Source organism: Protopterus annectens, chromosome 1.part0, assembly GCF_019279795.1.
Source record: "Protopterus annectens isolate FY-2018-M chromosome 1.part0, PAN1.0, whole genome shotgun sequence".
Classification (NCBI taxonomy): Eukaryota; Metazoa; Chordata; order Ceratodontiformes; family Protopteridae; genus Protopterus; species Protopterus annectens.
The window spans coordinates 740,838,439-740,860,028 of NC_056725.1; positions in this window are offsets into that span (position 1 = coordinate 740,838,439).

The following is a 21,590-nucleotide window of genomic DNA, read 5'->3' on the forward strand; positions in this document are numbered from 1 at the left end:
ATGTTGTTGCATTTGATGTACAAACAGGCACGGTTTGAATCCTGGGAGTTGTAGTAAGCTGTATGCATAATTTCACCTAGGATTTTGTGAATATGTGTAGAAACAGTCAGGTAACATTAGCAGAAATTGCCTCCACAGATCTGCCAGGTACAAAAAGGTATAAAGTAGCTATAAGAAGGCTGTAGTTATACTGTGTCCAACACTCATGGTCCAACCCCAAGGCTGCCAATGACAGCAAGATAAATACATACACCAAGTAGTTTCTTCCAAGAAATATTCAAGTGTCATGCTGTCACAGCTACTGGTCCCTACTGCCAACAACCAGGCTGAATAATAGAAATCAAGGCAGAGTATGGCAGTAGCACAGACACACACACACACACACACACACACACACACACACACGCACACACGCACACACGCACACACGCACACACACACACACACACACACACACACACACACACACACACACACACACACACACACATACACACTTACAGCCCAAAGCACCTCCACTGTACCACTTTTTGTTGAGGGTGTTAACAGAGCAATGTCTAAGCATGCCATACTTAAGACAAAGGAGCCTCATGCATTAGTTCACAAAACACCCCCACCTTCACCTTTCATACCTGTAGCCAGTACCTACTTCTTTAAAGGTCCCAAGGGTGCAGACTCCAGGTCCTTAAGGGCCACTGAAACAACATCAACAAATGTTAGTGTTATAGTGATAGTTGACTGTATTGTCTAAATTAGGCTAGATAAAAATGAAGTGGCAGCTGTCTTTCCAGAGGCAGGATCCAGCATGTTCATTAAACTTTCCCCAAGGTAAAAGCATCACTGTCATCTTTAACAAAACATGAATGGCTTCCAAGTAAGTAATAAACTTTTAGGCTGTCTCATGTTCAAGCTCACTAATCATTTTGCAAGTCAATTTCCTAATAAATAAAATACCTTCACTCTAAAATCTTAAACAAATCTTCACTTACCTCTTGCCAAATAAGATTCTCCATCAGTGTCCCCATCATGGCCCCTAAACTGTGTGAATCCCTTCATTTATCAATCAGATAAATATCAATGCCTGACCTTTAAGACACCTGATGAAAATGTTACATATTCACAAGAAACATTCTACAAGAGTTACGTGTTCCATGGACCTGAACCTTATCACAGAACTTGCTGATTAGACAGATTCATATTACGAAGGCTATTTTGTCGATGTAATAAAGTTCTCATCCTTGTAAAACAAAGCCCATCCCTCATGTTTTTCAAAAAGAATTTGGATAAATGGATGGGGGACCATAAATTTGCTCCTGGGGGTACTGTCATGTCCCTTATGGGCAGAGGAAATCTGTAAAATGACTCAGGGCTCCATCTTCCAAAGACCCACTACCTGATACTACCCCATCCCATATCTGGGGAATTAAGATATAATATTATCATATCCTGAGTATTATTGCGTAATGGGTAATCGCTCTTGCACCATTAGCTTAGTAATCACCTATAAACCTATGATCCTATAGATAGTAATTTCTACCATATATTTAGGAAAGAGCTAAAACACCTCCTGGATGCAGCTACTTGCAAATGCTTTCATAGCAATCCTCTTTGTTAATGCTCTGCCATCTCTCAACCCTCCCATTTTATGCTGCAAATACAGCTGGATAGGACTTGCTCCTTAGCAAAACCTTGAAAATCCTATATCCCATAAACCTCAATTCTCCTCCTACAACTGCTACTATGTAAGTAGTATACTGTACTAATGCAGTCTTACTAAGTAACCTCTCACTTCTTACTTCTGCAGTTGCATAGAACAATTATTCCTACAACTTCCATTTATATGTAGGTATTTATCTACATATAAATATTTATAGTCTCATTATCAATTGCATTTATACCTTGCCATAAATACTAACTACTTAAACTTGTTTTTACCACATTTGTACAGCACTTTAACTTACCTTGGTCATTGCTGATGTTTTCTAATCAAACTTGTAACATTGCTTAAACTTCTGCTTCTGGGGTGGGTCAGAAAATAAAACAAACTATATACCAGCTCTAGGTAAAACAAAGTAAAAAAATCACATAAATCACCAAAAAAATGAGGTACCACAAGGAGCTCCATACAAAAGGACTTTAATATTTACAGAAATCCACAAAAATGTGCTAAAAATCCACAGTATTGCTCAGGTTAAGTGCTTTTGACCTTTAAAAAGGACTTCATCAGAACTAAAGAAAACTTGTAATCTAAACCTGTTTCAAAACCTATCTAATTAAATAGTGGCCAATCAATAAGTGTACTTCATCAAAGGCAACACAATGTGCAAACTTCCAGTTAAAGCAACACTCCTGCTTTCATGCAATGCTTTCACGTTAGTTAAAAGGTACATTTACATGGGTTAAAACACCAAAAAAAGGCTACAATGTGTTATAAATATGTATATATTGTGCACAATTTTTTTTGCACCTTGTATTTTCTTTGATGATGTGCACTTGTTTATTGGCCACTATTTAATTAGATGGGTTTTAAAATAGGTTTAGATTACACATTTTCTTTAGTTCTGATGAAGGCCTTTTTGAAGGTCGAAAGTGCTTAACCTGAGCAACACTGTGGATTTTTAGCATTTTTTGTGGATTTCTGTGAAGATTAAAGTACTTTTGCATGGAGCTCCTTGTGATACCTCAATTTTTTGTGATTTATATGCGTCAGAAAATAGTCCACTGAAATCTGTACTCTACTATAGTTAAGAAATACAAATAAATAAATAACTAAATAAAATGTTATGAAGGTCTTTGTCTTGACAAATATTATTGTGACCTAGACCTTAGGTTTTCTGTTCAGAGGAACATGCAAAGGAATATGATTAATGTTGTTGTGCATGTGCCCAAACTGCACAGTGGATATAAGAAAGTGGACCAGCACATAATCTTCTTCTTCTTTTGGCTACTCCCATTAGGGGTCGCCACAGCGGATCATCTGTTTCCATTTCTTCTTGTCCTCTGCATCTTGCTCTGTCACACCAACCACCTGCATGTCCCCTCTCACCACATCCATAAACCTTATCTTAGGCCTTCATCTTTTTCTCTTACCTGGCAGCTTCATCCTTAGCATCCTTTTCCCAATATACCCAGCATCCCTCCTCAGCACATGTCCAAACCAACGCAATCCCACCTCTCTCTGGCTTTGTCTCCAAACTGTCCAACCTGCGGTGACCCTCTAATATACTTATTCCTAATCCTGTCCACCCTTGTCACACCCAGTGCAAATCTTAACATCTTTAACTCTGCCACATCAAGTTCTGACTCCTGCCTTTTTGTCAGTGACACTGTCTCCAACCCATATAACATAGCTGGTCTCACTACCCTCTTGTAGACCTTCCCTTTCACTCTTACTGGTACTCGTCTGTCACAAATCACTCCTGACACTCTTCTTCACCCACTCCATCCTGCCTGGACCAGCACATAATACGAATACTAATCTTTGACAGATACAACATGTCAATTTTATTTATTTATTTTATGTAGTTACTGGAATAGTCTGACTGGGCCATATATATAACCCTTTTCAGTGGAGGCTTAGGGAGGAAATAATATTTAAACCTACAATACAGATAATGGACAACAAACATGCAAAACAGAGACGTAAAATCCAAACACTAAAAAAAAATTAATAAATGATAAATACAACATTCACTATTTTAGATTTCACATAATTTGTGAAAGTTAAAAAAAATGATATTAGGAATAAGCATAACAAAATGAGGATAAAGGAAGAGAGAAAGAGAAGTAGAATAGATTAAGCAGGCATTAGTATGTATAAATGCTTGAAAACAGAGACCTTGAATAAGGAAGAGGGGTATAAATAGATAGGGAAGAGGAAAGAGCTGAGAGTTGAAGCAGAATAAAAGATAAAAAGAAAGATTTCAGTTAAAAAATGTGGGGAGTGAAAGAAGAAATAGGCTGATGGGTAATATAAAGTGGAGTCATCTGTTGAATTAAATTATTCCAACTGATCCAAGGGATAGTGAAAGAAATTTATATTGGTTACGACCTTAACCTGGGGAGGTGCCAAAGGAACATAGCCAGGAGGTAAGTAGAAAATCTTTTAGTTTATCTTTGATGCAGTTAGTGGGATATATAAGTAAAATTGTGGTGGGAATGGAGATCCATAACTCTGAAAATAAGTGGAAAAAGAAAAATCCCTGGAGGAATTAAATGATTTTGTAACAAGCAGTAGATTTGTATCTTCAGATTGGAGAGGTCTTGCAGAAGAGTACCACTGCAGAAGCTAGTTAAGGGAAGGACATGCATCAATAAAGAAGATATCATTCACATACATGTAAATATTTTATGTATGAATATCTGAGAAGCTTGGAATGGCACAGTATGATACATTCTGCATGTCACAGTACAATACAGTTGTATAAGTTGAACTTACCATAACAGTAGATGTTTGAATGATCCCTAATGCAGTAGTCTTAGCTATATGGGATATATCCTGACAAGGATATAACAACCAGACAACTTATAAAGCTTCAAGGCACCTTCCATGTGCCCAAACTGTTAAGCAGTTTGAGCTGAGCTGAGCTGACTAAAAGATAAGTTTAGTTGGGAAGCCCTTTATAGCTTTCTTGCCAACAGAGAGAGAGAGAGAGCAAGAGAGAGAGAGAGAGAGGGAGGCTAAGCCTTGAAAGGATAATGCTAGGACCGACAACAAAAAAAATGTCCACTCTTTGGCATTAAAAAAAAACACAAAAAAACAAGGAGGAATGGAGAGAAGGAACAGCTACCGCAGCAGTGATCATTCAAACATCTACTGTTATTATAAATTCATCTTACACAACTGTACTGCAATAGCCTTAGCTATATGAGTAGATTACCTCAGCTTACTACGTTTGGGAGGTGGAAGGAGAAGAGTCCAGGAACCCCTGTAGAATGGTCCTATCAAAGTCTGATCTGGACCTAGAGAAATAATCAAGCTTATACAGCATTATAAAAGTATGTACAGGGAACCAAGTAGCAGTTTCCAGAATACTTCTAGAATCCATCACTTTACAAAAATTATAGATGAAGTCAATGCCCTGGTAGAGTGGACCTTCACCCTGCCTGGAATAGTTTTGATATGCTAAGTATAGCAAAAGGTAATAGCCTTAGACAACCATTTGGAAATAGCTTTAACACAGGATGTCTCTTTCTCTTACCTTGACAAGAAATGAACACTTGATCTGAATATCTGAAAGATTTAGTTCTGTCAAGACAGTACCTGAGTTTTCTGTGGAAATTTAAGGTATGGAGTATCCTTTCAATCTCATTTTAGGTCCAGAAAAAATAGGGAGATGGATACTCTGGCTTAAAATAAACACAGACACCACTTTAGGCATAAAAGAAGATTTAGTTCTTAAAGTAGCCCTATCCCTATGGAAAATGAGAAAGGGTTGAGACACTGTAAGAGCTTTTAACTTAGACACCCTTCTTACAGAGGTCAGAGCAATCAGTAGAACTGTTTTCCATGTTAAGAACCTCAAGTCAACCAGATGACATGCTTCAAATGGAGCAAGTGTTAGTTTCTCGAACACAAAATTAAGATCTCAAGGAAGGGCCACTGTTTTACTTGGAGCCCTCTTATGCAAAACTCCTTTCAAGAATATTTTGACATGTGATGGCATTGAAAGAGGAGGACCAATGGACAACCATGCTGAAATGGCTTATAAATGAACCTTGATATAGGAGTTAAGAAAGGCCACAGTATAGTAACTCACACAAATATTTTAAAACCAGAAAACAGGTAGCTTCAAATGAGTGATGATTATGTTGTTGGCACAAACTAGAAAATCTTTTTCATTTGCTAATATATGATTTTCTAGTAGCACACTTTATTGCCCCCATTAGTACCTGTTGCATGTCCTCAGTAAAAAGGTGCCTAAAAGGAGTTAAGACCCTAACATCCAGGAATCAACTGAAGATAATTGATGGTGTGTATCAAACATACCTCTTCATGTGAGTAGATTCAATCTGTGAGGAAGCTTGTGGTAAGTTCCCTTAGCCATTTCCAAAAGAAGGAAAACCACAGATGCCTGGGACAGAAAGTAGCCCCCACAAGGATCTTCGGGGATCCCTTCTGAATCATCAGAAGTACCCTGGATATCAGTGGAAAGGGTGGAAAATCATACAGGGACATTCCTGTCCAAGAAAAAGAAAAGGCATCTATCTGTCTGGCCTTCCTGGATATAGTCTTGGAACAGAATCTTGCCAGTTGATTGTTCAGAGAGAAGGCAAAGAGGTGTACTTGAGAAACTCCCCACATATGGATCATATCTTAAAATACCCCCTGATCTAGTTTCCAATTGTGAGGGTCTGCACTGGTCCTTCTCAGTTTGTCTGCCACACAATTTTGCTCTTTCAGAATGTAGGATGCCTGTAGAGTGAGATTGTGCTGTGAAGCTATATCACAAGCTAACATGGCTAGTCTGCAAAGGGGTTATGACCTGGATCTCCCTTGCTGTTTGATGTACTACATGACTGTGGTATTGTCTGTAACTACTTAAAAAGCTCCCTGGAACCAAAGATGGTTCAGAGAGTTGAGTGCCTTGATCTCCCATACAGTTATTTGCTTGCATCTGTCTTTGCTATCCCCCACCCCTGCACTTTTATCCCTCCTGAAGCTTCTCCCCAGGAAAACTCTGAAGTGTTTATAGGTACTGAATGTTTTGGAACAGGGAGGGAGAATGGAACACCAGGGTTTAAGGATATATGCCGTTTCCACCAAAAGATTTCTCTTCTGACAAACTTCAGCAGTGGGATTTGAAAAGATAAAGGGTATTGCTGTTGGGACCAAAGATATTTCAGATATCACTGTATATTTCTCATACGTAGTCTTGCTAGGGGTATCATGAGAAACATAGATGCAATGAGACCCCAAATCTGGAGGTAGTCCCTTGCAGTGACCAAAGCCAGAGTGGAAAACCTTAGAAATAGAGTTAAATAAGGATGTATTTTTCCCATAAAAGAAAAGCGCTTTGAACAGATGAGCCTTCTTCACATCCCAGGGACAGAATCCTGTGTAAAGGATTAAAGAAATACTTTTGAATGTTCTCTTGGAATCCTATCTTGTGTAACAGATGTTTCACCCAAGAGAGAGATTGCTGACTCTTTGAAAACAACTCTGCAAAAATAAGCAAGTTGTCTAAATGTGGGAAAATGTTGATACCTTGTAGACTGCAATGAGCTATAACTGGAGCTAAATACTTTGTGAACAGTCTTGGTGCAGGAGATGGTCTAAAAGGTAAGGCAGAGAACTGATAATGTGACCTAGACCCACAAAACTGTAAGAAATGTCTGAAGTCCGGAAGAATAGAGATGTGATGATAAGCATCTTTTAAGTCTAGTTTTACCAGAAAACTTGAAATAGGAGGAAGAGGTAACAGGTTGTGACGTGACATTATTTTGAATTTGGGCACTATCACAAACTGGTTTAGGAAGGAAAGATCCAGCTCTGGTCTCCAGGCATTTTCTTTCTGTGGCATTAAGAACATCCTTGAATAAAAACCCTTCTCCACCTGTGAAGGAGTAACTGATTCTATTACTCATTGGGACAGCATGTGATGAAGAGCAGGTGGAAACAAAACAGTCTGATCTGCAGGATGAGGAATGACCCCTGGAAAGGAGGAATTTCCTCCCATTGCCATCTGTAACCTTGCTGAATGATTTTCAGAAACCATTTGTCTGAAACAATCTGTTGCCAAAGAGAAAAATGGAGATTCAGACTTTCTGGAAGTAAAAAGGGGTCAAGCTGGGAGGGGGTCACAAGGTCTCTTGAATAGTTATTCAGACATGCTAGACTGTCCTTGGTTTTGGGAGGTCTGAGACATCTTTTTGGAACATCCTTACATCCTTGCCATTTCTTAAACATCTGTTTACCTGTATCATGTTGAGACTATTTATTTATTTTTTTGCCAAAAGTGGATGAGGAGATAGAAAAACCCTTGAAAATCAGATTCCTTGGATCAGTTTATCCCTTTCATCAGACTTTTTGATTACCTCTGCAGCAGATGGGCCCAAACTCTAAATCTCTATCCAGGTGAGAGTTTTAATCTCATTTTTAAAATCATCTGGCAGGTTTTGAGAATGCAGCCATGCAGCCCCCCTCAAAATAGCACCAGTGGTCATAGCCCTTTAAGAAGTATCAATGTAGTCATACACACTGCAAACAATGAATAGTGACATGTGCAATAGAAAAAATTAAGTACCTCCCAAGAAGAAACTGCAGATAATACATTCCTTATACTTTCACAATTTCTCAGAATAAACCTTAACACATGAGCTTGGCAATTCAAAATTCTGAAAAAATCAAAGTTGCAGAAGTATTCATTTTTTCCCATGCCTATCAATTTTCCCATCATTATCAGAAAGATTGGGGTTAGAATTAACAAAGTGCTTAGCAGCAGTGGAATCAGCTAAAGTTATAGCTGCTGGGTCAGGTTTGGGGACTGTGTATAAAAATTTAAAAGACAGAAGAACTTTATATCACCTATTAGCCTTTTAGGGGGCAGGTGACTGACTATCAGGAAAATTGCAGGCAGTAATACACCCATCCTTTGAAGCAGATAGAACAAGAGGAATGGATGTAAGTTGTAGAAAACCCTATAACAATTCATAGTATTTTCTTTTTTTTTTTAAAACAAGTTTATTGTTTTTAACATACAAAAGAAATATCATAACACTTTTATACAAGTAATTAAAATAGATATGATTATAACATTCAACAAAACAACCAAAGTATTTACAAAGACATCCACTACAATCAGATCAATTAATTAAACTAAAATACCATGCTATTGAAATTAAGATTTTTTTAACAAATTTTGTAAATTATCCCATACAATATAATAAGATGTTTTTCTAGTAGTTCTTGACTTTACAGTATTTAATTCCATATGGCACACTATATTCATAACATTTTTAAATTCATTGAACGAAGGAGGTGTATCTGAAACCCAATTTCTGGTTATTATTTTTCTAGCCACTGCTAGAATAGACCATAACAAGGGAAGCTTAACCTTTTTAACACTTTGAGGTACAGGTGTGTTAAATAATATAAGAGATTTAGAAATAATGAAATTATCTGTAAAAAGAGCCTGCAAAAATGCATTAATTGACTTCCAATATTCTTTCAATTTTATACAGTCATAAAACATATGAGCCCAATCAGCATTAATTTCTACATTATATCTTTTACATAGATTATCTTTATTGTTTATTTTATTCATCATCAAAGGTGTATAAAAGGATCTATGTAAAAATTTCCATGTAAAAAGTCTCCAGACAATGGAAGACGTAGTTTTATAGGCAGATTCCAATATGTATTGTTTATCTTGTAGATTTGGTGGGTCACCATTAATGGAAGTGAAATAATTCCAGTAGGTATCTACACTGTAAAAAGTTTCTTGTCTGATAATTTTATGTATGTATGAAAGCTTACCTTTATCAGAAACTTTATGTTGTAAATTTAATATCAAATAATCAATCAGCGTTGGAATAGATTCTTTAACTGTTATAGACATTAGATCTATTTTATCAATGAGATGTTGTCTAAAGGTCTGAACCTCAAACCAGCAAGTTTCTCTTAGATCAAATTCTTGTTTTAAGAAATCTAGATTTTTAACTTTATTATCAGATATCAACTGATACCAGTACTTTAGATCATTATCTATAGCTAAATGAGTTCCTTCAGAAGTGGATGACAAAAGCATACCCCGAGTATACATTATAGGGAATATAATAAAATTCCATTCCCTATATTTAGGATGCATGAATATAAAGTTACGATAGCTAACAATAATGTTTAATGGGTAACTAACTATATGTTTAGGTGTAATAGGTGAAGTACAAAATTCCTTTAGTAACCATAACATGGAGTTATTTAAAATCATATTTTTATGTGTTAAGGAGAATTTCATGAAGTGAATATTAATTAGCTCCCAGTAATCTTTCCATTTTGCAATATATGACTGATCTATTAATAAAGTAATAACTTTTACAATAGAAGAGATAGTATATAAATTAAAGTCTGGAAAAGAAATCCCCCCTTGAGACCAGCTATTAATATGTTTCTTTAATGCAATCCTAGGTCTATTAGGTGCCCATAGGAAATTTAACATTAGTGTATTCAATTTCTTGATAATTATTTTTGTAGGTGGGAGTATTATTGACTGTATTAAGTATAATATCTTGCGGAATATTATCATTTTAATAATTGTAAGTCTCTCTTCCATAGTAAAACACATATTATTCCAGGTATTGAAAAGGTTTTGTATATTAAGAAAACAGGTATTATAATTATTATGTATAATAGATTTAATATCTTTAGATAATATTATACCTAGATAAGTTATCTGACCTGAATTGGGTACATATTTAGTAAAATCACTAATGAGAAAATTTTTTTCGTGTATATATAGGTAGTATTTTAGTTTTTTCTTCATTGAATATTAAACCAGAAATACTTTTAAAATTCATCATTTTATCAAATAGAGACTGCATAGAAGAATTAGATCCTGCTGATGTAATTAGAACATCATCTGCAAAAAGTTGAATTTTAGATGTTGTATTTTCATCTATTTCAAATCCCTCTATGTCAGTACTGTTTCTGATCAAATTAGCCCAAGGCTCCATTATTAAAGTGAATAATAATGGAGAGAGTGGACACCCTTGTTTTGTACCTTTAAAAATGGGTATTTTTTGTGAGACATATGTTCCTACCTTAATATAAGCCAATGTTCCTTTGTATAGATGTTCAATTAGATTTACAAATGCATCTGAGAAGTTTGTGCACTTCAGTAAGGTAAACAGGTAGCCCCAACTTACTGAATCAAATGCTGAACTTATATCAAGACTAATAAGTGTTAAATCTTTATTTTTCCTATTTGCAGAATCAATTAATGTTAGAGTTCTCCTTATATTATCAAAGGTATTTCTATTTACAATGAAGCCTGTCTGATCTATATCTATAATGCCAGGGATGATTGTCTTCAATCTATCAGCAAAAATACTCATAAACATTTTATAATCAACATTAAGTAATGAGATAAGTCGATATGAAGTACATCTAGTTGGATCTTTATTAGGTTTTAAAATTGGCGAAATAAATGTATATTGCCAAGATGGAGGTGTTATTAGCTCATTTTGGGCCAAAATAAAAACCTTATGAATTAATGAGTATGTACTTTTAGAAAGTATTTTATATATCTCTGGTATAATACCATCATTACCTGGTGCTTTGTTTGATTTAAGCTTGTTTATTTGTGTAACAACCTCTGTATATGAAATACTTTTATCCAATAGTTTAGTCTGTTGTTTATTAAGCTTTTTATTCATGTTTGTGGTTATAAATTCCTTTATTTTATCTTTAGGTTCCATGTTAATGTTATTATGATTAATTTTGTGAAAGTGATTTCTAAATTCATCTAGTATTTCTGGTAAACTAGAAACATTATTCTTTTTCCTTAGAGAAAAGATTTCTTTGATATGATTTTGTTTATTCAACCTTTTTGTTTTATTTTTAAGTCTATGTAAGCATTTGGGGCTTATTGAGTAAGACAAAAACTTGTATTTCTCTAATGTTATTTTAACTTTATGAGTTAAAATTTATTTGTATTTCTCATTTAGTTTGTTTATTTCTTCAATGACTTTCTTATCCATAATATTTTCTTTATTATTATGTTTATAAGAGTCTAGTTTACTTTGAATATCTAACAATTCCTTATCCCAAGATTTCCTTTTATTATTATACCATCTGATACTTTGTCCATATAGATATGATTTTAAAGCATCCCAAACATAAACAATGGAGACTTCAGGAGTATTATTTATATCTAGAAAATGTTGTACTTCTGAAAGTATATATTCTTTATAGTCTTTTAGCTGAGTTAAGTATGCTGGTATCCTTTTGATCTGAACATTGTGAGTATTTTTTATCATGAACTCAAAAACAATTTAATTATGATCAGATATAGGACAAGAAATGATTTTAGAGTTAATTCTGTTACCATCTGGTTTGAAATAAAGACTATCTATTTTTGAATAAGTTTTGTATCTGTTAGAAAAAAAAGGTGTATGGTAATGATTTTGAGTCTATCTGATTATTAATATCATTTAAATGATAAGAATTAGCAAAATCCTTTAAATGTTTTGCATTAGATGTAATTTTCCTTTTTCCTATAGTGGTAGTGTCACTTTCATGCAGTATACAATTAAAATCACCAGCTAAAATAATATCTCCTATAGAGAATGATATGATCTTATCAAGATGGTATTTCACTGTATTGATACCAATTCCAGGTATCCAATATACATTAATTAATGTATAAGTCTTCCCATTAATTTGTATTGTAACCATACAAAACATTCCTTTATCATCTTGATAAGTCTTAATAGTTTTAGGAATGGGCATACTTTTATTCCATAAAATAGCCACTCCTCTTTTTTTCTGAGTGTGCTCTGAACTAACCAATACTGTATATTTGTTTGTGGCTAGTTTATCAATATCTTTTTTCAAGAGATGTGTTTCTTGAAGGAAAACTAAGTTGGCCTTATGTAAATTAATGTATCTTATTAGACTTGCCCTTTTACACGGATTATTCAGTCCATTAATGTTTAAAGAAATTCCTTTTAGAGAAGTCATTTGGCATTTTTAAAACATAAAAATCTTATGATCAAAATAACAATTAACAAAATAAGTAATGTTATACCTCCTCCTTTAGGTGTGTCTTTAAATATAGCTGTGTTTATTGAATCTCTTATGGGATTTTGTATAAGATTCAATTTTGTTTGTAGTGACAATGAACTTACAAAATGTATTGTGGATGTCAGAACTATATACATACAACAGTGAACAAGAGAAAATGATGTAAGGATTAAACCTTGCACCCAGCCTGGAGTTAAAAACTCCAACTTAGAGTAGTACATACTACTCAAGTTAACCCCCTACCCTAAGCAGCAGTACCTCAGCTACCACCTTATCAATTTAATACTAGTTATATTTAACTTAAATTAACAACTTTCAATTAGATTATCTGATAAGACAAAACTACACATTTGATAGAACAGCATCATATAAACTAAAAGAAACTTTTTTTTAAAAACTATTCATACTACTATATACATCTATTTAATATAATACATTTATATTCAAATAACATTTAAATAAACTTGATATTAGGAACCAAGAAGAGAGAGAGAAATAAAAGACGTGAAAGAGGGAGAGAGAGTGAAAGGAAGAGAGAGAAAAAAAAAAAAAAGGGAGGGCATATTTACATATTAATTTATTCAAAGTTTGTAAAAACAAGTTCTAATGTTCATTCAAATCAACAGCTTTGGCTAATATGGTTCAGACATTACATATATTAAGATGTATCTATTTTCTGTCATGTAAATGCAGTTAACAGCTTCCAAAAGACTTTAAATTACTTGTATCAGAGCTTTTTCTCATACTTATTATTGTCAGTAAAATAAAATATTAAATTTATAGAAATTGTTATAAATCATACTGCATAGTTATGTAAATTCTCAGAAACACTTGCATTATTGTGAAGAAAGCCATCTGTAATTTGTATATCTAAACTGCTGCTTTAAAATATATCACATGACAACTTCTTCCAGAATAGAGTCATAAAGTTATTTATGCTTGTCAATCAGATAAATCAAAAGAATTATAGCAATGTATATGCTTAAATCATACGTTTTTAACATACTTTAATATGCTGCAGTCAAGTAAACTTTCAAGAACACTTGTATAAATGTTTCACTTCCTATGCCTTCTAAAATATCACATTTGCTTACTATGAGAAACTGCATCATTTAAAATCATTATAACTTACATATTTTATAAATTATAACATAAATAATTAAGTAATTATATAAAATAACTCACATTTAAATGTTAAAGAGTTCATTTTCCATCGCAGAGTCGCATTTGCAGCAGTTCTACTTCCTGGTAGAGTGTTCTTCATGAATCTGCGATGTGGCAGTGTGAATTCTGGGGTCAAAGTTCAAATTGACTGCTTTCAGCTTCTCTGCGTGAATTCTGAGAGTTGAAGCTTTTAAAACAACTCGAGGACACTGTTCTCGAGGTAACCCACATCCCAGATTGTCTCCCTTAACATTTTGGCGGGAATTTTGTTAAAAACAAGTGACTAACATTCATTTAGCAGTATAAATGAAGTTAAACATAACAAAACCTTCGCAAAGTATTTTACAAGTTATTACAGCCTCTATGAAAGTGAAACTAAGCCCAAAGTTATTAATATGTAATAGAACTCAATATTTTTACTCCAATTCAATTTTTATACAAATCTTATTATTTACTGTACCAGTATGATCAAAAGCATGTCTATATATTAATATGAAAGAGAATAAAGAGAAAGAACAGAGAAAAGAAAAAAAGAGAGCAAAAGCAGAGATAAAAAAATGTAAAGGGAAGCTATAAAAAGTATTTACAATGGAATATAACTTGCTGCTTATATTAATAAAGATGAAAATGAAACATACTATTTACTATTACTTAATTCTAATTATTATTAATTAAAGCATGACAGATTATATGTAAACAATCATAAACAATATAATCAAGGAAGTATAATTAGCAATAGCATTTAAACAACATATAAACTTTTTTTACAAGGAATAAATAAGTTATTATTCCATTTATCATATTTTCATTACACTTCTCTCTCTGCCCTCCCCCACCCCTTACCCAGCGCATAATCTAAATAGAATGTCATTGTTTAAAATAAAGAAAGGAAAAAAAAGAGAAGAGAAAAAAAATGTATCAAGTTACTAACCTTAATTCTCTTTTTCAGAAAGAGAAACATATTGAATGATAGTTTGTTATTTGTTCCTCAGGTATTTTGACTGGTTATGAAACAAAACTGTTCTTTACACACAAAAAATAACTTTGATTAAATCTTTTTCAGAATATTTGTGGCTTTCTGAAAATGCAGTAACTATATTTAAAAAGATTAATAATGAAAAAAAATAAAGAGAGAAAAAAAAAGAAAAAAACATAGAACAAGTCATTTGTTTTTTAGTCTCTTCTTCTTCTCTGAAGTCTTCCATGAAGTTTCAGTTGCCAACCTCTTTAATGAAGGACTAGCCCATTCCATTTCCTCTATTTTATCCAAAATCTTATTTTTTTGATAAACAGCAACGCAGAATCTAAGTCATCAAAAATTTTTGGACCATCAGGAAGGAAGATTTTTAGCTTGGCAGGAAACATAAGGTAGGTTTTAAACTGTGCTTTTTTTAGCTCCCTTATTAATGGCAGAAAAACTTTTCTTTTAATTATAACTAAAGAAGAATAGTCATTGTCAAAACGCACAGTTGTCTCATTGATTTTAACAGGAGCTTTAGCCCAAGCAGATTTAAGAACCATCTCTTTATCAAAAGATGATAGAAATCTAACTATAACTGATCTAGGATACTTTTTGTTAGAGTTAGTATTAGCTATAGATCTATGGGCTCTTTCGATACCAAAAGAGAGTGCTTCTGGTAAGTCTAAAGTTTTAGGGAGCCATGTTGTTAAAAAAGAAGTAATATTGTTACCTTCAATATTTTCTGGCAGTCCAAAAATCCTAATGTTATTGCGCCTAGATCTATTTTCCAGGTCATCAAGCTTTGTTTGTAGATGTGTATTTTGTTTCAGCAAAAACTCAATGTTGATTTCCTCTACTTGGATTCTATTTTCCATGTCATTTACAGTCTCTTCTATGCCTGTAATCTGGATCTTCTGTTGTTGCAAGTCTATATGTAACAAGTCTATTTGTTTTGTAGTTTTTTCTATGAAGGTATCAATTTTAGCATCCAGTTTATCCATCTTAGCAGTTAGTTGCTGGATTGTAGATATCAGAGACTGAAGTTCTTTCTTGATGCTGGAGTCTTGAGAATTTGTCTTACTGGAACTCATTTCACACAGAGAAACTGACAGGAAAATTTCCAAGGTGATTTCTGACAGGAATATTATTAAAATTTCCTTTCTTTTTTAGATATAGTTCAAGGAATAGATAAAACAAACATATTTAGAAAGAAAATTACTTCATAAAATAATTTTTAAAGTAATTATTTCCTGTCAGTGCAGTGAAATTGGTGGAGCTGAAGAAATCTGCTGCTATCCTGTGTTCATCCTTGGCCACGCCCCCATTCATAGTATTTTCTGAGGAACTGAGAAACTGCAGTGTTCTCTTACTGAAAACACTGGCACATTCTAGAAAAAATCTCAGAAGAAAAATGAGTTTCTGTGCATTTTCAAGGAAATTAGTTTCAGTGCATTTTCCAGGAATTGTAAGCTTCAAGGGAAGAAAAGTTTACTGCTGCTCATGCTAAGCCTGTGTTCAATGTGCAACAGAATTTAAAAGCAGTGTTAATAGCAAAACAAGTCGTATGCTTGCTTTTAATTCAGAAAGCTGTGGGTTCTACTCCCACAACATATAGGTGGATTGTTGATACTGTAACAGCAGCCTCCTATTTGTACAGTAGTTCAATGCAATATATAACTTTGCAGTGGAAATGTTTTTAATTTTTTTTTGTTTGTTTGTCTGCTTAACTGAACCCAGCAAACTGGATTAATCACAGCACAAGTGAATCAGTCGGGGCATTGTGGAATATTGGACAGAAGGTAAAACTTTTATTTTAATATGAATATAATCAGATGTTCTTTCTTATTTTTGGAGAGGGGATGGCTTGGCTAGTGTGTGTGTGTGTGTGTGTGTGTGTGTGCATTTGTTTAAATATTTTTTTCATTGCACTCTTCTGTCTTCTTTTTGTTTTGGTGGGGGTGGGGACAGCTAGTTGGGCTGTGGATTAAAGTAACTTACTCTTTCACTGGCTCAGCTTAAATTCTGCCATTAAGGCTGGAAATTGAATGTTTGTGTTAATAAATTGGAATATTTTCCCCAGGATTCAGCAAGCTCTGCACGATGTGCAGGAATAGTGCAAGAGCTGCTGCAGGCAATATGGCCGATGTACAATCCAGGAATGAGCTCCCTGGACGTGCACAAGCGCTCCTGCACTATTCCTGTGCAGACACAGACCTTGTATGCTAATTACCTCATTTGCTGGAGAAATCCATGCAAATAAGGTGAATTAGCAATCCAGGAAGCAGGGAGGTGTCCATGCAGGAATAGTGTAGACTGCAGAAATGTATTCAGCCAGTAGATGAATACATTTCTGCAAACTACAAAACGGAGGCATGACAACTTTTCAAAAAGCATGTATTGTAAGGGTTAGACATGCCAGTGGCCAAATATATGGCCATAGGCATGAAAAATAGTTTCAAAAATATAAAAAAAAAACTTCATTTTTTTTTGCCAATTTTGGCCGTTTAAGCATAGGGCAGCAGTGTGCAAATTGGATCGGCCTGAAAATAAGAAAAAAGCTGGAAATAAGCTTTTAAACCAAAATCATAATTTTGTCATAATAGTCAATGGGACACATAACACAGCAAATTCATGGAATAGTGGTTGCTAAGGGGGAAGGCTGAATGTTAGTTTTATAACCATGCATTAGCAGTCAATTCTATGCAAATGAGGTGAATGATACTGAATCACAGATTGCCTCTCAATGCTAGCTTGCACTCAGCCATGTAGGTGCAATAACACTATGGTCTAAGCTTAAGAGCTAGATGACCTCATGAGGGGGATTGTCATGACTGCTGTAAGCTTATTGGAGCACAGTGGCATGTGTTTGCCCTTGGATAAGCACAGCTAAGGAAGGGGGAGTGTCTGAGGCTGCCTAGCACTGTTTACTTTGCCTAAATGGATGTGCACACTGCGCACCAGGTTTAAAAAAAAAAACAGGAAATAGCAGCTCCATTCACATCTGAGCAGAGAGTTTGCGCGGCGCACTTCCGGGCTTAAACGGAAAGGCAATGAGAAGGGAAAACAGCAGTAGGAAGGCAATCAAGAAGAACTAGCATAGGTGGCAGGTGAAATGTATCAGAATCAGCCAATTACACAGGCAGCAGCCCAGCCCAGCACACCACTATAAACTGTGCAAACACCTTTTACTCTGTTTTTTCCCACAAACTCTACACTACTGGTGTATACAAATGGGGAAATTTTACCTAACAAAACTAACAAAATGATAGGGGCTGCTGTCGCTCTCATACATCAATATGTGGAAAAGGCTGAGGGTGGTGAGGATGAGAATGCTGATGACAACCCAAAGTGAGGAAAAGAAGAAGAGTGTACATACCCAGGGTAACCTACCAGGGTCTACATCAGCTGGAGATAGTGGAGTGCTATAAGGTGGACAGGGACCTCCTACAACAAACTGTTGAGCTGTGCCAGCCACGACTCACACACAGAAATAACAGAGGGGAACCCATTGTAGTGGATACCAAGGTATGTGTAGGCTTAAGAATATTAGCCACAGGTACCTTCCAAAGGCCAAATGGGGATATCTTGGGGATCTCACAGGCATCAGCATCCAGGATGCTCCACCAGTTCCTGGATGCCATGTCAGCACATGCAGGTGAGCACATATATTTCCACAACACCCATGAGGCATTGACCAGCAATATGCATCTCTTCCACCAAATAGCAGAATACCCTGAGGTAGTGGGTGCTATAGAGTGCACACACATACACATCAAAGCACCACCCGGTAAGCGGGGTAGCGTCCACATAAACCACAAGGGCTTCCCCGCTATCAACTGCCAGGTCATGTGTGATGCCCAGGGCATTATAATGAATGTGTGTGTGCTGCAGCCCTGGGAGCTATCATGACTCCCACATCTGGCATATGACGCAGCTGTACCAGAGATTTACCAGTGGGGAATATCCCATATGGCCACCTAGTGAGGGGTGCTGGTTACGCACTGGAGCCATGGCTGATGACACCCATCAGAAATGCACACTCACCTGAACAAGAACTCCATAATGAGGCACACGCACAAACCAGAATCATAATAGAGCATATGTTTGGGATGCTCAAGTCACAGTTCTAGTGCCTGAACATATCCGGTGGAGCCCTGCAGTGCTCTCCAGCTACATGTACACAAATTTTCATTCTATGTGCCATGCTATACAATATGATCCTGTGGAAACAGCTGCAGCAAGAACAGCACGGGGCAGGGCCACACAGCCCCCCCCCACCATTGCCAAGGCCAGCACAGGCACAGAGTGACTTTTAGGAGGAACAACCTGAGCCTGCCCCTATAGGCAGAATGAGGTGTGCCCAGCATGCCCAGGCTTTGGCAAAGAGGCAATGCATAGCACATACACTGACACGGTAGGAACCCAGGGAATGACACCTCTCTCTGACACACACATACAGTAAAAGGGATGCCAAACATGATACTACCTGTATTTTACCATGTATAGGGAGTGTACTATGTGCAACCAACATAGCCCTCCAGCACCATCCTCAGTACTGGCACAGCCACAAGGTATGTCACTCTCCCTATCAATTGCTGAATGGAGTAGTATGTTCTGCTACTTGTATCTGTGGTATGGATGTGAGCATGCAAGGGAATCGGGTGGCTGAATGGGATGGCAGCAGATAGTAGACACCTATATGGGCAGCATGAAATCCATAACAAATACTGGTGTCAACAAAGTAGGCAGTACCAGACAAGGTGCCAAATCCCACTGCAGGACATGTGGTGGGCCAAATGTGTGGCCATAGGACACACACATGCATGTCAGTGAGGCTCACATACCCAACAGAAATCTCAGCCAGCAGAAAAGGTGTAGTTGACCACAAAGAAAGGCTGTGCTAAGGCCTCCAATTGATGCCAATGGAGAACAGCCCCCCTCCAGACATACACAGACAGACTACAACAGGTCATGCAGTTGGATGTTAGTTCTGAAGGGTAAGAAGTCTGAAACTGAAATGTAGGTCAATAACACCTAAGATCTGTACTTCACTGATATGCCTCTATTCTGCATGATAGGTCAGACTAGAGAGGAAAATGGAAGCCAACAGAGTACCTGAAATACCAGAATAGTCATAGCAAATGTTTACAGTTGTCAGGTGTGCCTCCCCTCACAATCCTATGTAGAAATGTAGTAACATGTACATGTGCATTTAATAACAGTGGAGCACAGATTACCTGAGCTGGCCCAATTAGCAGGTTAGATTGTTGCACGTGTACAATATGCAGGGCTCTGCGTGTTAGGTTGTCGTGTGTTGTATATTGTGTGGAAGGTGTTCAGCATGTAGGCATGGAGGCTTGTGTCCCATTGGCCTATGGCCAGTACTGTTGATGACAGGGCCATGTTCTGACAACTGCAGTGCTAAACACAATGCATCCCAGCAAGACCCAATACAGCAGTCATCCATACTCATATTGTTCAGATGTAATATCTGTTACCATCTGAAAGATGGACATGGCATGAATGTGGGCCTAGACATACAAACAGTACACAGATGGAAGTACCCTAGACAGAGAGTGTATGAACTGTTACTGTCAAATGGACAAACCTTTTGAATTGGTTAGCAGCACATTAGTTGTCTGTGTAGTATGGAATACTGATGTAGTCTGGCCAATCACTGGCAGACCACACAAAGTAATGAGAAGCTGATGATGTCCCTGCACAAGCCAGCATAAGGGCAATGTCCCAGGTATATCTGTGAGTCAGCTGCAAGAAGCTTCCATAGGACACATGCACTCAGCTCACCCCACCATCAGCCACAGGTTCATCACAGGTCATATCCCTGCTGTTGGGAATGAGTACAGTATGACCCCCACTTCTGTATGGGAATACCCTTAGAATGCAGCATGCTGATGAGGTGTCCCATGCGGGTGTGTCCCTAGCTGTAAGTAGCACCCTGCCAGCATCCACACCAGTGGATTAATAACAGGAACTATTGCCGTTAACACCTTGCACTCCTACCCTGTCACCCCAGGGGAATCCAGTGGCTTGCAGCATGGGACTGTAGGAGTGACAGAATGCACTGGCCTACTACAGATGGTCTGCATCACTACCAAATGCCCTACAGTCCTCTGTGAAAGGCCTGTGCCTCACCCGTACTGCCAATGTATGTTATTGCATGGGGTCCCAAACAACAACATAACACAGTCCACAGAATACAAATGCAAGGCCATGTTGACAAATCCCAGTAGCATTCCCACCATGCCCTACTGCATGAACTGTGGGACAACCCCTAAATACCACTGGGATGAAGGGATAACTATAGGGACACTTATCAGATATCGCTCGCATAATGTTAGGAAGAGGATAGAATAACAGAGGGGGTGTAGAAGCATGGACGCCATAGAATGTGTGAAGTCTGAAACTCTGATGTGTGCCCATACTACTCCTGCCTGCAAACCCAGTAATGGGTGGCTATAAATCTGCTCGTAAACCACAATGTTAATGGGAACTGACCAAATATATGAGCCCTGCCTCTGGGTAACCTGTGTGAATCTGTACATCTGAGAGGTATGGCCAACAGGATATGGCCATTCTGTCACATTGATAGATGTACAAGCAGGGGATCCTCAGCCACCACAGTACCAAGGTGCTGGACCATTTACACAGACCCATCAGCAAGTGTCTGCAGCTCCCGCTCTAGAATGGCATGACTGTGCAAGA